The following is a 16168-nucleotide window of genomic DNA, read 5'->3' on the forward strand; positions in this document are numbered from 1 at the left end:
CTTCAGGATGAATTTGTGGCGGCAGGCAGCGGTGGTCGGGTTGGGGGGAATTGGCAGTACTGAACTCTATGGCCGGGTTGATGAGATGCTCCGTGCGGCTGGAGGAGCGACGGCTCTCAGACCTCTGGCGGTGGTACAACATGTACTTTGCTGACGGGGTCTGGTCTCCTGTGCAGCAGCAGTGCAGTATTCACGTGATAGTGGATCATGTGGAGGCCGGGCTGGTGTTCTTCCTTTGGTCTTCCTGTCTCCAGGGTAGCGGCGGGGTACTGGCCCATGTGCGGCCCATGGACTGCAGGAAGAGGCAACCAGGGCGATCGAAACCCGTGCACGGCCACGGATCGGTGGACTTCAGTGCTGCACATTTGCCGATGTGATCCGGGGAATCAAGGGGGAGAGAAGTGTGCAGAAAATAGTTTTTTTTCTCAGAGAAAGGCCGGAGCCATGCATGGCTGTAGCTACCCATCCGGTGCCATCTTAAAGAGAATCTGTATTGTTAAAATCGCACAAAAGTAAACATACGAGTGTGTTAGGGGACATCTCCTATTACCCTCTGTCACAATTTCACCGCTCCCCGCCGCATTAAAAGTAGTCAAAAACATTTTTTAAAAGTTTGTTTATAAACAAACAAAATGGCCACCAAAACAGGAAGTAGGTTGATGTACAGCATGTCCACACATAGAAAATACATCCATACACAAGCAGGCTGTATACAGCCTTACTTCTGAATCTCAAGAGATCACTTGTGTGTGTTTACCTTCTGTCCCCAGCTTCTCTCATGCACTGAACATTACAGGCTTCCTGCAGACAGCTCTGCCTATGTCGTTAATTCCTCAGTATGTGACAGACCAGCTCCTTTCACAGCCTCCAGAGGAGGATTTTTATCCAGCTCTTTTCTATCACTGATAAGATAGCAGAGAAGCTGCTGGCTTATGTAAATAAAACACACACTGGAGTGTGCATAGAGGAACAGTTCAACACTGAAGAACTTGGCAGCCTTCCAGACACAGGCCGACAAGTCTGACAGGGGAAAGATACATTGATTTATTACAGAGATGGTTATAGTAGAAAGAGCTGCAGTAAGCCAGAACACATTAGAATAGGTTTAGGAACTTGTAGGATGGTAGAAAAAACGTTGTAATTTTTGTTACAGAGTCACTTTAAATGACGATTTCAATTTTGCTACCATTTTGCATGAGCTGAACTAAATGATCTGAAACATTTTCTACATACAGAAAAGACCCATTACCCACAAATCTGTCAAAATCTGTGTAAGTGAGCACTTCTCCTTTATCAAGATAATCCATCTATCCCACCACCCAGGGATGGACCTAGACCAAGTTGCGCCTGGGGCAAGGTCAGGTTTTGGCGCCTAAAGGTCAGGTTTTGGCGCCTAAACTGCCATTCATTTTGCCGCCTTTCTGAGAATTCAACAAACTGCGCCTGGGGCAAGATACCCGCCTGAACCCCCCCCCCTAGATCCGTCCCTGCCACCACCTCACGGATGTGGCATATCAAGGTGCTGATTGGACCTGATTAGACAGCATGAATATTGCATATTGCACAGGTGAACCTTAGACTGGCCACAATAAAAGGCCACTCTGAAATGTGCACTGTTTTGCCTTACACGGGGGGCAGAAAACCAATCAGTATCTGGTGTGGCCACAATTTGCCTCAAACAGCGCAACACATCTTCGTCGCATAAAGTTGATAAGGTTGTTGATTGTGGCCTGTGAAATGTTGGTCCACTCCTCTTCAATCCATGAAGTTGCTGAATTTTGGCAGGAACTGGAACATGCTGTCATATACGCCGTTCTAGAGCATCCCACACATACTTAATGGGTGACATGTTCAGTGAGTATGCTGGTTAAGCAAGAACTGGAATGTTTTCAGCTTCCAGGAATTGTGTACAGATCCTTGCAATATAGGGGTGTGCATTATCATGCACCAACATGAGGTGATGGTCGTGGATGAATGGCACAACAATGGCCCTCCAGGATCTTGTCACAGTATCTCTGTGCATTCAAAATGCCATCAATAAACTGTGTCAGTGTTGCCAACCTTTCACGTTTATTTTTTACTGACAAACAGGGATGCTCATCCGGATCCCGGATACCCGGGTTACCCGGGTATCCGACCATTTTTCCACTATCCGGTCGGATCCGGATTCTGGATACCTGGGCCCAAATCCGGATAGCTCTATGTGGATATCTGGCCGCATAATCCGGATACCCACGGATTTCCGGATCCAGGTACTAAAAGTAAGGAGATGTCATTGAGCCAATCAGAGGGCTCCCAGCAGAAGCCCTAGCAACCAATCACAGACGGGAGCCCTCACCAGCCCCCCTGTATAGTAAGGAGGGCTGGCATGATGAGACAGATCGTCCTTGCTTGTGTGGCTGGCTGGCTGCTCACTGACAGACTTGCTCCAGTGCTGTTGGCTTAGCAAGTGCTGTATACAGTGATAAACCGAAAGCTTTGAGTGCTAAACACCTTCACTACACTATTGTTGTTTTTTTAGCTAGCTAGCTTGTAATTGTTTGATTTCATTCACTCGGTTAGGTCCTGTCTGTGTCTGTGTGTGCTGTGCAGGCCAGCAGGACAGTATAGGTTAGGGAATAGGATTACTGTGTTATTGTATTGTATAGTAGTTAGTACTGCAGTTAGTTGTTAGAGAGTAGTACTGTGTTAGCTTACTACAGATTACTGCAGTGCTGCTGTGCTGAGCATTGTCAGTGTGACAGTTAGACAGATAGTGTTAGTGACCAGACGTCCCGGATCGGGGTCCGCTGTCCCAGGCTTAATGAGGTCCCGGGAAACGTCCCGCTTTCAGCAGCGGGACGTCCCGGCCTCGGGACTCTGGCCACTCTCTCCCCATGAACTGGCAGTGGCGTCTATATACGCCGTGCCAGTTCATTGCCTGCAGCCCCGCTCCAGCCTCCTCTTCCGGTGTCTGTTCCGACACCGGCAGGCAAGCAGGGCTACGGCAAGATGGCTGCCGGAGCCCTGTACTGGAGACTATTTGTGTCTCCAGTACAGGGCTTCGGGCGCCATCTTGCCGTAGCCCTGTCAGCGCGGGAGATATACAGGGGGAAGGTGGTCCCGGGAGGAGCGCGCCAGAGGCCGGAGACTTCTGCCAGGTGAGTAAATGCTTTTCTTTTCCAGGTGAACTTTGCCCGCATTGCGTTTCTTGTCTGGTGAAATGTTTACCCGCATTGCGTTTCTTTTCTGGTGAAATATTTGCCCGCATTGCGTTTCTGTTCTGGTGAAATGTTTGCCCACATTACGTTTCTTTTCTGGTGAAATGTTTGCCCGCAGTGCGTTTCTTTTCTGGTGAAATGTTTGCCCGCATTGCGTTTCTTTTCTGGTGAAATGGTTGCCCGCATTGCGTTTCTTTTCTGGTGAAATGTTTGCCCGCATTGCGTTTCTTTTCTGGTGAAATGTTTGCCCGCATTGCGTTTCTTTTCTGGTGAAATGTTTGCCCGCATTGCGTTAATTTTCTGGTGAAATGTTTGCCCGTATTGCGTTTATTTTGTACTGACATGTTGCCCGCATTGCGTTTATTTTGTACTGACATGTTTGCCCGCATTGCGTTTATTGTCTGGTGAAATGTTTGCCCGCATTGCGTTTATTTTGTACTGACATGTTTGCCCGCATTGCGTTTATTTTGTACTGACATGTTTGCCCGCATTGCGTTTATTGTCTGGTGAAATATTTGCCCGCATTGCGTTTATTTTGTACTGAAATGTTGCCTGCATTGCGTTTATTTTGTACTGACATGTTTGCCCGCATTGCATTTATTTTGTACTGACATGTTTGCCCGCATTGCGTTTATTGTCTGGTGAAATGTTTGCCCGCATTGCGTTTATTTTGTACTGACATGTTTGCCCGCATTGCGTTTAGTTTCTGGTGAAATGTTTGCCCGCATTGCGTTTATTTTGTACTGACATGTTGCCCGCATTGCGTTTATTTTGTACTGACATGTTGCCCGCATTGCGTTTATTTTGTACTGACATGTTTGCCCGCATTGCGTTTATTTTGTACTGACATGTTTGCCCGCATTGCGTTTATTTTGTACTGACATGTTTGCCCGCATTGCATTTATTTTGTACTGACATGTTGCCCGCATTGCGTTTATTTTGTACTGACACGTTGCTCGCATTGCGTTTTTTTTTGTACTGACACGTTGCCTGCATTGCGTTTATTTTGTACTGACATGTTTGCCCGCATTGCATTTATTTTGTACTGACATGTTTGCCCGCATTGTGTTTATTGTCTGGTGAAATGTTTGCCCGCATTGCGTTTATTTTGTACTGACATGTTTGCCCGCATTGCGTTTAGTTTCTGGTGAAATGTTTGCCCGCATTGCGTTTATTTTGTACTGACATGTTGCCCGCATTGCGTTTATTTTGTACTGACATGTTGCCCGCATTGCGTTTATTTTGTACTGACATGTTGCCCGCATTGCGTTTATTTTCTACTGACATGTTGCCCGCATTGCGTTTATTTTGTACTGACATGTTGCCCGCATTGCGTTTATTTTGTACTGACATGTTGCCCGCATTGCGTTTATTTTGTACTGACATGTTTGCCCGCATTGCGTTTATTTTGTACTGACATGTTTGCCCGCATTGCGTTTATTTTGTACTGACATGTTTGCCCGCATTGCGTTTATTTTGTACTGACATGTTGCCCGCATTGCGTTTATTTTGTACTGACATGTTGCCTGCATTGCGTTTATTTTTTACTGACATGTTTGCCCGCATTGCGTTTATTTTGTACTGACATGTTTGCCCGCATTGCGTTTATTGTCTGGTGAAATGTTTGCCCGCATTGCGTTTATTTTGTACTGACATGTTTTCCCGCATTGCGTTTATTTTCTGGTGAAATGTTTGCCCGCATTGCGTTTATTTTGTACTGACATGTTGCCCACATTGCGTTTATTTTGTACTGACATGTTGCCCGCATTGCGTTTATTTTGTACTGACATGTTGCCCGCATTGCGTTTATTTTGTACTGACATGTTGCCCGCATTGCGTTTATTTTCTACTGACATGTTGCCCGCATTGCGTTTATTTTGTACTGACATGTTGCCCGCATTGCGTTTATTTTGTACTGACATGTTGCCCGCATTGCGTTTATTTTGTACTGACATGTTTGCCCGCATTGCGTTTATTTTGTACTGACATGTTTGCCCGCATTGCGTTTATTTTGTACTGACATGTTTGCCCGCATTGCGTTTATTTTGTACTGACATGTCGCCCGCATTGCGTTTATTTTGTACTGACATGTTGCCTGCATTGCGTTTATTTTGTACTGACATGTTTGCCCGCATTGCGTTTATTTTGTACTGACATGTTTGCCCGCATTGCGTTTATTGTCTGGTGAAATGTTTGCCCGCATTGCGTTTATTTTGTACTGACATGTTTTCCCGCATTGCGTTTATTTTCTGGTGAAATGTTTGCCCGCATTGCGTTTATTTTGTACTGACATGTTGCCCACATTGCGTTTATTTTGTACTGACATGTTGCCCGCATTGCGTTTATTTTGTACTGACATGTTGCCCGCATTGTGTTTATTTTGTACTGACATGTTGCCCGCATTGCGTTTATTTTGTACTGACATGTTTGCCCGCATTGCGTTTATTTTGTACTGACACGTTTGCCCGCATTGCGTTTATTGTCTGGTGAAATGTTTGCCCGCATTGCGTTTATTTTGTACTGACATGTTTGCCCGCATTGCGTTTATTGTCTGGTGAAATATTTGCCCGCATTGCGTTTATTTTGTACTGACATGTTGCCCGCATTGCGTTTATTTTGTACTGACATGTTTGCCCGCATTGCGTTTATTTTGTACTGACATGTTTGCCCGCATTGCATTTATTTTGTACTGACATCTGCCCGCATTGCGTTTATTTTGTACTGACACGTTGCCTGCATTGCGTTTATTTTGTACTGACATGTTTGCCCGCATTGCATTTATTTTGTACTGACATGTTTGCCCGCATTGCGTTTATTGTCTGGTTAAATGTTTGCCCGCATTGCGTTTATTTTGTACTGACATGTTTGCCCGCATTGCGTTTAGTTTCTGGTGAAATGTTTGCCCGCATTGCGTTTATTTTGTACTGACATGTTGCCCGCATTGCGTTTATTTTGTACTGACATGTTGCCCGCATTGCGTTTATTTTGTACTGACATGTTGCCTGCATTGCGTTTATTTTGTACTGACATGTTTGCCCGCATTGCGTTTATTTTCTGGTGAAATGTTTGCCCGCATTGCGTTTATTTTGTACTGACATGTTGCCCGCATTGCGTTTATTTTGTACTGACATGTTGCCCGCATTGCGTTTATTTTGTACTGACATGTTTGCCCGCATTGCGTTTATTTTGTACTGACATGTTTGCCCGCATTGCGTTTATTTTGTACTGACATGTTGCCCGCATTGCGTTTATTTTGTACTGACATGTTTGCCCGCATTGCGTTTATTTTGTACTGACATGTTGCCCGCATTGCGTTTATTTTGTACTGACATGTTTGCCCGCATTGCGTTTATTTTGTACTGACATGTTTGCCCGCATTGCGTTTATTTTGTACTGACATGTTGCCTGCATTGCATTTATTTTGTACTGACATGTTTGCCCGCATTGCGTTTATTTTGTACTGACATGTTGCCCGCATTGCGTTTATTTTGTACTGACATGTTGCCTGCATTGCATTTATTTTGTTCTGACATGTTTGCCCGCATTGCGTTTATTTTGTACTGACATGTTTGCCCGCATTGCTTTTATTTTATACTGACATGTTTGCCCGCATTGTATTTATTTTATACTGACATGTTGCCCGCATTGCGGTCATTTTGTGCTGACATGTTTCCTATTGCGTTTATTTTCTGGTGTCCGGGGTAACTGTTACTGCATTTATTATTTATTGGTCATAGAGATGGCTATGTTTGCTGCTTTGTGGTTACGGTATACTATTAGCATCACACAGGTTCTGCACACCCATGATGCAAAGTCTCGTTTGTCCACATCATGGCGTAAACACTGCTTTCTTATGCCTCGCTGTTACATCATTACGTTAGCTCCGCCCCATACAATGTCATGGCCACGCCCATTTTTCGCGGCCCCTCCCCCCAGTCTTCGTCGCTGTGCGCTCCTCAGTCCTCCCCACTCTTCGGCGCGCTGCGCACCCCCCCCCCACGCCCCCCTCCCCGTCCCAGGTTGGACCCATAAAAATCTGGTCACTCTATATAGTGTGCACTGTCTGTCCTCTACTCTGCAGTCTGTCACTCCGTGTTGATTTTATTTAAAGTCCAACCCCGATTTTATTAAATTAAAAGTACCCCACATCATCTGGTGACATCATCACGTATAAGTTGTACTTTGTCTGCTTGCACTGGCAGCTGGGGAAGGGGCAGCAAGGGCAAGTGGACAGGGAGAAACATTACGGCCACCCTCTGAAGGTCTGCAGTGTCAGTGTCGACCCCAGTGGGCATCCTACCCTCAGTCAGCGAGCTTTTCGCTCCAGGCGAGTTTGAGGAGGATGTTCTGGGTTTTGAGGAGGGGGGGGGGGTGTATGATGATGATGATGATGATGATGGGATGAAGGACCGTTACTACCATCCACAGGATGGGGATGTCAGCTCTGACTCAGAGGAGGAGGATGCGTCGGTGAGTTTGGCACAGAGGATCAGCATTGCAGACAGTGCCTGTGGAATGCCACATCCTTCTGCCGCTACCACCAGCTGCACCACTCAACTGTCTGGTCCAGAGCAGCGGCAACAGAACTTCCAGTGTTTGGAGCGAGTCACAGGTAAGTTCCGCCTGCTGCCAGCCACCGCACAACACTTTGTTCTGGAGGGGAGAGCAAGAGAGGGAGAGCACTAAGGTGAGGGAAGGGGGGGGAGACATCCACCCTTCCCCCCACCACTGATCTCCCTCTTCTCTGCGCTGCTCCCCTACTGCTCACAGGGCAGCCGACCGGCCGCCGTTATGGATGCTGCTGAATTTCTTACGGAATTCACAGGCAGCTAAATTTGTTACAAAATTTACGGTATGCCCGTAAAATTACGGGCGGTTGGCAACACTGACCTGTGTTCATTGTCCATAACATACACCTTCCCATCTCATAACTCCACCACCACCATGAGCCACTCGATTCACAATGTTGACATCAGCAAACCGCTCAACCACATGATGTGAGATATCTATCTCTATCTATCTATCTATCTATCTATCTATCTATCTATCTATCTATCTATATATCCACATTATATATTATACAGTGGCATAGCTAAGAAGTTGTGGGCCCCGGGGCAAGTTTTGCATTGAGGCCCCTAAGCATGCTATACATAACGATTGATACAGCACACCTATAAGGAACCTTCTTTTGTCTGTTGAAAACTCCGCTGAGGCCCAGGCGGAATCCGGCGCTTCCGGGTCTCAGCGCTTGTTCCCCACTGATGACGCTGCCGCTGGCTCACAGGCCACACATTCTGGTAGGCGGAGGTCGCACACCCTCCTCAAAGGTAAACAATAGTCAGCTGACTCCGGTCAGCTGACAGAGCGGTGTCAGCTGACTTTACAGCTGACACTTAGGCAGGGCCTTGCTGTGTGATTGGATGTGCGGAGTGTGGATGGCCACTGATTGAATGATGAATTTATATCTGCAGAGTGCTCCCAGTCATCACCCGTGATAAGCATAGCTTTGGCTAGTTGCTGGGTGCGCACTCACTTAGTAATGTTATGCTGGATATTGACCTTGGCTTGTATTTGACTATCCTTGGCTGTTGTAATTAACCACTGCTTAATTCCTGGAAATCCTTGTCTGCTGCCTGGACTGACCTTGCCTGTTACTGGATACCCTTGCTTGCCGCCTGGACGGACCTCTGCTAGTTATTGGATACTCTTGTTTGCCGCCTGGACTGACCATTGCCTGTTATTATTGCCAATATTGAGAAGGGTGACGTACAGTCCCCTGTCGCCAGACATGTCACGCTCCATCATGATGGTAATGTTAGGGTAATTAAATTTGTGGGTTTAGATCGCATTCACCCCACAATAAGAGGGGGCAATTGGGATCGCCTCTTGTTGCGCTGTGAGTCCAGATGGATTTACAATTTAGGGACATGCTCTTATCCAGGCCTCAATGAGCAGCTTAACTATGCCCATTTTTTACCAGTGTAGATGGCTCTGTTGGTGCGCTCCGGCCTGTGTCTGGGCGCTGCTGTCCTCCTCTCTGTGGTTTTGCCGGGAAGTCCCGGCTGCAGTGTCCTTCCTAACCTTTGTGTGGTTTGTAATTAACGCTCTAGTATTTAAAACATATATATATATTTGATGGAGTCTGATTATACTGTGGGAGGTCCCTGTTGCTCATCGGTTAGATATCTGGACATTTATGATGTCTGGTTTCAGATCCCACATATATTTTTGGGATCAAAGAGGTTTTTTGTAACCCTCTCTTATTTCTATTCTTTATATATATTGTTTTATAGGGAATTCAAATATCTGATTTTTTGATCAATTTTTGGTGCAGTTCAAATAGTATACATTACATGATTTTTTTGGTAACTGAGGTTCCTGTGTATTAGCATGTTTTCGGGACGCCCACCCTGGGCTAAGCCATGTGGAGATAATTCGCATCCGGGGCGCTCAGGGCAGTGGGGACACAGCACCAGTTGTTTAAGAGCATTATGCTCTCTTTGGGGCGATACATACAATCGCCCATCATAAACTTGTGTTCCGTCTGCCCTGCGCTGACACTTTTCTACCTAGATACTGATGATGCTCTGCCCTGGAATTTCCTCATTGGCTGCTCAGGGTGTTCCTTCCCCTACTAGCATGTGATTGGTGATGGTGACTGTTTTAGATGTGTGCGTGTATGGAGGGAAGCCACGCCCCCTGAAGAAGCCGGCGAAACTGTCAGGAGCGCTTCCCTCTCACACATGAGACGCCGCACCGCCCCGACCTCTTAGCAGCGGATTCCATCTGGCGTGTTGTATCCGCCAAACACACTGCCCAGCCTAGCTAACTGGGCATTGATGCACACAACCGACTGCTTACCATCCCACTTCACTCAAGCATCTCACGGACAGCCTCGGAGATCCATCACATTCACGGTGACAACAATCTACAACTTCAGTGCGGGTCATGGGACTTCTAGTAAAAATCCGGTGTGGTGAGATCATACTGATAATGCAATGAGGCTTTGAACTGATGTTTGATTACTGCGGAGCTTACCGCTTGCCTGCTTATATATGCTGACATCTGCTGTGGCTTTCTCTGCATGAAACATCTTACCTGCATGTGATCTATCGAATCTTGTGCTTAGTCTAACATCGTGCTGAGGAGACGTACTTTGTAGAACTTGGAGGCTGCTTGTCCCTCTCAAAGCATTTATCCCCTGTTTTGGACTTTGCATGTGGAGCAGTTTCTCTTTTTGTTACATACAAGGCTTTCCCTACATAGCATGCATACGGCCGTTGTTTGCTTGTGGATGTGTTTGTGAGTGGGCTGTGTTTGGTCGTGACGGGGTGGCCATCCCATGTTGTTTTTAAGCACTTGTTTTGTATACTAGTTTAATAAAGATTTGATATTTTTTATATATATTTTTCAATTGTATATACTCGATTTCTTATATATATACTTGTTATTGCAATAGCACGGACAAGTATGCTCCACAGCTGATAACCACTTTCACCTAGAAATTGACCATTGCCTGTTACTGGATACTTCTTGCATGCTACCTGAACTGGACAATAAGTATACTACAACTATCAATGTCAGTCAGTTGAACAAATTTGCATGCAGTTTCATATAAACTATATCACATACTGCCTGAAACATTCGTTACCTATTGAATAACTTTGCATGCAGACTAATAGAAACTGTGTCATAACTTGCATCATCTATCACCTATTGCATAACACTGCATGCAGACTTGCATGAACTATTCCATAACCTGGATCATCCATTACCTGTTGAATAACTTTGCATGAAGATTTGCCTGGTTACCTATTGCCTGAACCTTGCCTGTGAATCTGCAATAGCTATGTCTGCCATTAAGGCCAACGAAGCTGATTGCCTCATCCCTCTTAACCAAGGTAATTACCCTGTGTGATACTGCTGATCTGTTGAACTGTGTTACTAGCCTCATTACGGCTCTAACAGGTTATTCCTCTCCCCTTTAGTCTTTATGCCTCAGCCTTACACATTAAGACATGGGGTAACCATAGTCAGGAGACAACTTATGTGTCCTGTTCATGCGGGGGCATGTCTATAGGTGAAGACGTGGGCCGGGCTCAGAGCCACGGTAATAGATTGGGGCATAGAGACTGAGTGAGGACATAACTTGTCAAGCCATACAGTAGCATGGGCCAGAATCCCCAAAACCTGCAAGATGAACGCTAACGGGATGCGTTCTCAAATAGAAATTCTCTGCGAAATAGTTGCTCAATTGTGTATTTCTGTGGAAGAAGTTCATACCCAGATTCAGCAACAACTCAGTAATCCTGCATCTAATCCTGTGCCCGATATTGATGCTAACAGTATGCAAGTTGAAGGACCTTCAGTGTCTAATCCTGCTCATAGTAATCCTGATCCAGAGCCTAAACTTCCACTACCTGAAAGATTCTCTGGAGACAGAGCTAAATTCAAACTGTTCCGAAGTGCTTGTTACTTTTTTCTTTGCTACCCAGGACATTTGCTAATGAAAATATTTGAGTAGGAGCAATTATTTCTTTCTTACAAGGTGAACCTCAATCTTGGGCTCTGCGTTTGTTAAATCAACAACATCCTGCCCATGTCAATACCACTACATTTTTTGAAGCAATATCTGATCTGTATGAGGATAAAAGCAAGGGAGCTGATGCAGAAAATGTACTACAAAATCTGCGGCAAGGGAAAAAAGTTGCAGAAGACTATGCCATTGAGTTTAGATAGTGGGCAGGAGATACCTCGTGGAATGAAGCTGCTTTAAAACCTCTATTTAGACTTGGTTTGTCTAAACAGTTAAAACATGAGTGTATTGATCCGCGCTGCTGTCTGCACAGACAGACAGCTTTTTTACCATTTTGTAGGTCTGAATGCTGCAGGTCTCTGGAAAAGAGACCTGTCTTCACTTTGCAAGTTTCAGAGTTGCTCTGCGGGTGAGGAATTTGCATACACTTGTCATGCAAATTGCTTAGCTCCTTCCTTTGATGGCTTGCAGTATAAATACCTTTTGCTCCCAGAATTCCTGGCTGGTCATAGAGGTTTGTTCCTGTAAACTCACCTGGAGTGTCAGCCATTGCTATCTTAGTGTAGTTATGTAACGATTGGTGTCAGCAACACAGATTTTTCTGATTATTGGTGATCTGCAATATCACCAATAATACAGATGCTATACCTGATCGTGTGGTGATCTGCAGAATCACCAATAATACTAGTATAGCTAGACACAGGACACCTAATGTGGTATTGTGTTTGGTGCAACAGTAATTGGAGAAGTTATCTCCCGAGGAGCGGGAGATACAGACAATACTGCAACCAAGGATCCCCTGAGGGGCAGGGGATTCAGACTGCACTGCAGCCAGTGGACACCTGAGAAGCAGACCACTGACGATGTTTGAGAGTATGATCACCTGAAGAGCAGGTGATCAAGACTAAGCTATAGCCTAGGATCCCCTGAGGAGCAGGGAATACAGACTGTACTGCAGCCAAGAATTCCCTGAGGAGCAGGAGATTCAGATTGTACTGCAGCCAGTGGACCCCTGAGGAGCAGGGACCACTGACTGTGCTGCAAGAGGATCTCCTGAGGAGCAGGTGATCAACAGACTCTGCTTGCAGCTAACAGGCACCTGAGGAGCAAGTGTCACAGCCAGTACAGCAAGGCTGATCAACTAAGGGTTAGGTGACAACCCTTAAGAATTCCCTCACTAGTGGCAAGACCCACTAGTGAGGGCAGAAAGGTCAGACAAGCAAGGTCAGCAACAAACGGACAGATAGTACAGAGGCGGAAGACTGATTCGGTATCAAGGTACGGGCAGAGTCGGCAACAGTTATCAGATAGGTAGAAGTACCGAATCAGTAAGCAAGAGAGTAGTCAGGAAGGCGAGAGATCATAACAGATAAACAGTAGTAATATAGCAATATCGTAGTCTAGGTGTGAAGTCCTTGGTTTCAACACCTGGGAACTAGACTAACAGATGAACAGTAGCAATATAGCAATATTCTAGTCTAGGTGTGAAGTCCTTGGTTTCAACAACTGAGAACTAGACTAAAGAATGGTACACAAGTCTTACAATACAATAGTACTTAAAGCTATCAACAGAATCTGACTAAAGGTGGCCATACACTGGGCGATGTGCCATTAGATCGACCAGCTGACAGATCCCTATCTGATCGAATCTGATCAGAGAGGGATCGTATGGCTGCCTTTACTGCAAACAGATTGTGAATCGATTTCAGCCTGAAACCGATTCACCATCTGCTGAGCTGCTCCTGCTGCCTGTCCCCCCCCCCCCCCGTATACATTACCTGATGCTGGCTCCCGGGCATCTTCTCCGCATTGCACGGCTCTGTTCCGGCTCTATCCCAGCGCTTCCTGTGTTACTCCGTGACCAGGAAGTTCAAATAGAGCGCCCTCTATTTGAACTTCCTGGTCACTGCAGTGACACAGGAAGCGCCGGGATGGATGCAGCCGGAACAGAGCCGTGCAGCGTGGAGAAGATGCCCGGGAGCCAGCCTCAGGTAATGTATACTTGATCGGATTGGCCGACGATAGCGACGCGCACTTTACCCGCGGGCGATCGAGGGTAATTTCCCGCACGGCGCGATCGACGGACCGATCCGATTTCGGGAGGAAATCGGATCGGCGGCTGCGTTTACCGCGACGATTGGCAGCAGATTAGATCCCAGGATCGAATCTGCTGTCGAAACGGCCGCGAATCGAGCCAGTGTATGGCCTGCTTTAGTGTGAATTTCCAGCTCCGGCTGGTTCTAACACACTATAAGATCTGACTAGGGTCTGAGTGCTCACACGTAAGCATTCGCAACAACAGACAACTCGCAACTGACAGGCAAGTCCTATAAATACCCCGAGCACTCCACAGCGCCGCCCCAGTCACTCAGCCAATCCGGAGCATAGCTGGAGTCAGCTGACCGGCTTGATCAGCTGACTCCCCTTTTACTTGCATAGAGGTCCTGTCGCGCGCGCGCAGCTCTTAGTCTGTGTGCACTAGATGGACCAGGCAAACCAGCAGCATGTAGCTGCATGGCAGAAGCCGCCGGCTGGAACGCGGAGTTGGCCGCCATGCCGCTTGCCCATGTGGCGGCATCTCCACTATTCTTTGCAAGTTCATTCTTGGGGAGTGCTCCTTGCACTTCTCTTTAGTGCAGTCAGGTTTGTGTTTAATTTGTACTGCCTATTCTGTCTTGTCTGTCGCGATTGTCTTGTCACCAGCGGCGCTTGACAAGAAATCGTCCTGTCTTTGGGGTGCAAGCCAGAGCAGCGGTGGCTACTGTTTGCTCCTTCCGTCTGTCTTGTCTAGGCCGCATCCGCCCTAGTGGTAGCGGCGGTGGTTCCTTCTGTACTCTGTCTGGGAGTGTAGGCCAGAGCTGTGGTTACTACTGGTTACACCTTTTGTCTGTCTTGCCTGGTACGAACGCTTGCTGTAGGCTCGATGAGGGAACCGTTTAGCAAGCGTTCGCGTTCTCTTTTCATTTTCGTGTTACTTTGGTTAGTTAGGGTGGCACGCTTGTCACTGGGCGCCTAACGCGCGGTGATCGTGTCTTAAACGATCACCGCGCGTTAGGAATGACCGCGCGTTGCGAATGAGTGCGGTGTTCGCGTTTAGCTAGCGTTTGTTATTTTCCTTGATGTTCTGATCATTGGTATTTGCTGTGTCTTTCTTGCTACCCTTGTGCTCTGTCTTACTCAGTCTTGTGTCACTATTGGCAATCGCCATTCTTGCGATTGCACTCCCGCTTTGTTTCTGCTGTTGTGTGTTCACCGTCGCCGGGTGGCGACTAGATTGGTGGACACACATACATTCTGTCTCTGTGCTCTCTCTCTTTAAGGGCTATCTTGCCCTGCATTGCTTCAACTCGTACAATTCCCATCTGGCATCTGTGGCAGTACAGAGGCTGTGTTCGTCTGCACTCCACAGCTCCATCTGCCGGTGGGAATTTCCCTTTACAGGTGCATAGCACCATAGCTGAGTTCTGTCTATTATACGCTTGTGGAGGATTTCCACAGTGTCAGCGCGCATTCTGTGCCCTGACCACGGAGATAATACCACATTCGTTACAGTCAGGGGCGTAGCAATAGGGGTTGCAGCGGTAGCGACCGCATCGGGGCCCTTGGGTCAGAGGGGCCCCGAAGGGCCCTCCCTCAAGTGCAGTATTAGCTTTCTATTGGTCCTGTGCTCCTAATAATCATTTCTATAGATACATTGAATAGTGGTAATCAATAACACACTGTTCCCCATCCTTTTCTTGCACTTCTGACACTGTGGTTGCCATTGGCAGGTTTTGGTGCGCCGTATCCATTGTTATGTATAGAGTGCTTGGGGGGCCCCATGTAAAACTTGCATTGGGGACCACAGCTCCTTAGCTACGCCACTGGTTACAGTATGACCAGCCCAACCAAAATTCCCAGTGTAGAGGGTATTTCCGATTTGTACGATTTTTGTCGAATATGGATCTTGTACCTTTAAGAGGTTCAAAAAACTAGACTCTGAAACCAAGGAGGACTTCCTGTCTGAATGTGTAAGATGTTTTCTGAAACCTACATTTCAAATTACTGATTCGTCCACGTGGACTCTTCAAATAGCTTATATTCTATTGCAAGGAGATCTGTTTTCGTGGGCTTATGAGATTTTGGAAAGCAATTCCTGGAATGTTAATCCTTACCAGTTTTTTACATTGATTCTTTTCCCACTTGTTTAAACTGCCTTGCTTACCACCTATTCTTGAAGAGTGTGTACCTGCTAATCAGTCAGCTGTTCTATCCATTCCATGCAAAACCATTCAGTGTGATAATAAATGCAGCAACAGCTCCCTTGTATCTAGACAGCAGCCACTTGTAGCGGCTAAAACTAAAAGGAGAAAATCCAGGAAGGTTTCCAAACGGAAAAATTCGTTGCCCATAGCAACTACTAATAAAGAAATGATTTCTGTAAAGTCTGAAA

The sequence above is a fragment of the Hyperolius riggenbachi genome, chromosome 4 (assembly GCF_040937935.1).
Source record: "Hyperolius riggenbachi isolate aHypRig1 chromosome 4, aHypRig1.pri, whole genome shotgun sequence".
Taxonomy (NCBI): Eukaryota; Metazoa; Chordata; class Amphibia; order Anura; family Hyperoliidae; genus Hyperolius; species Hyperolius riggenbachi.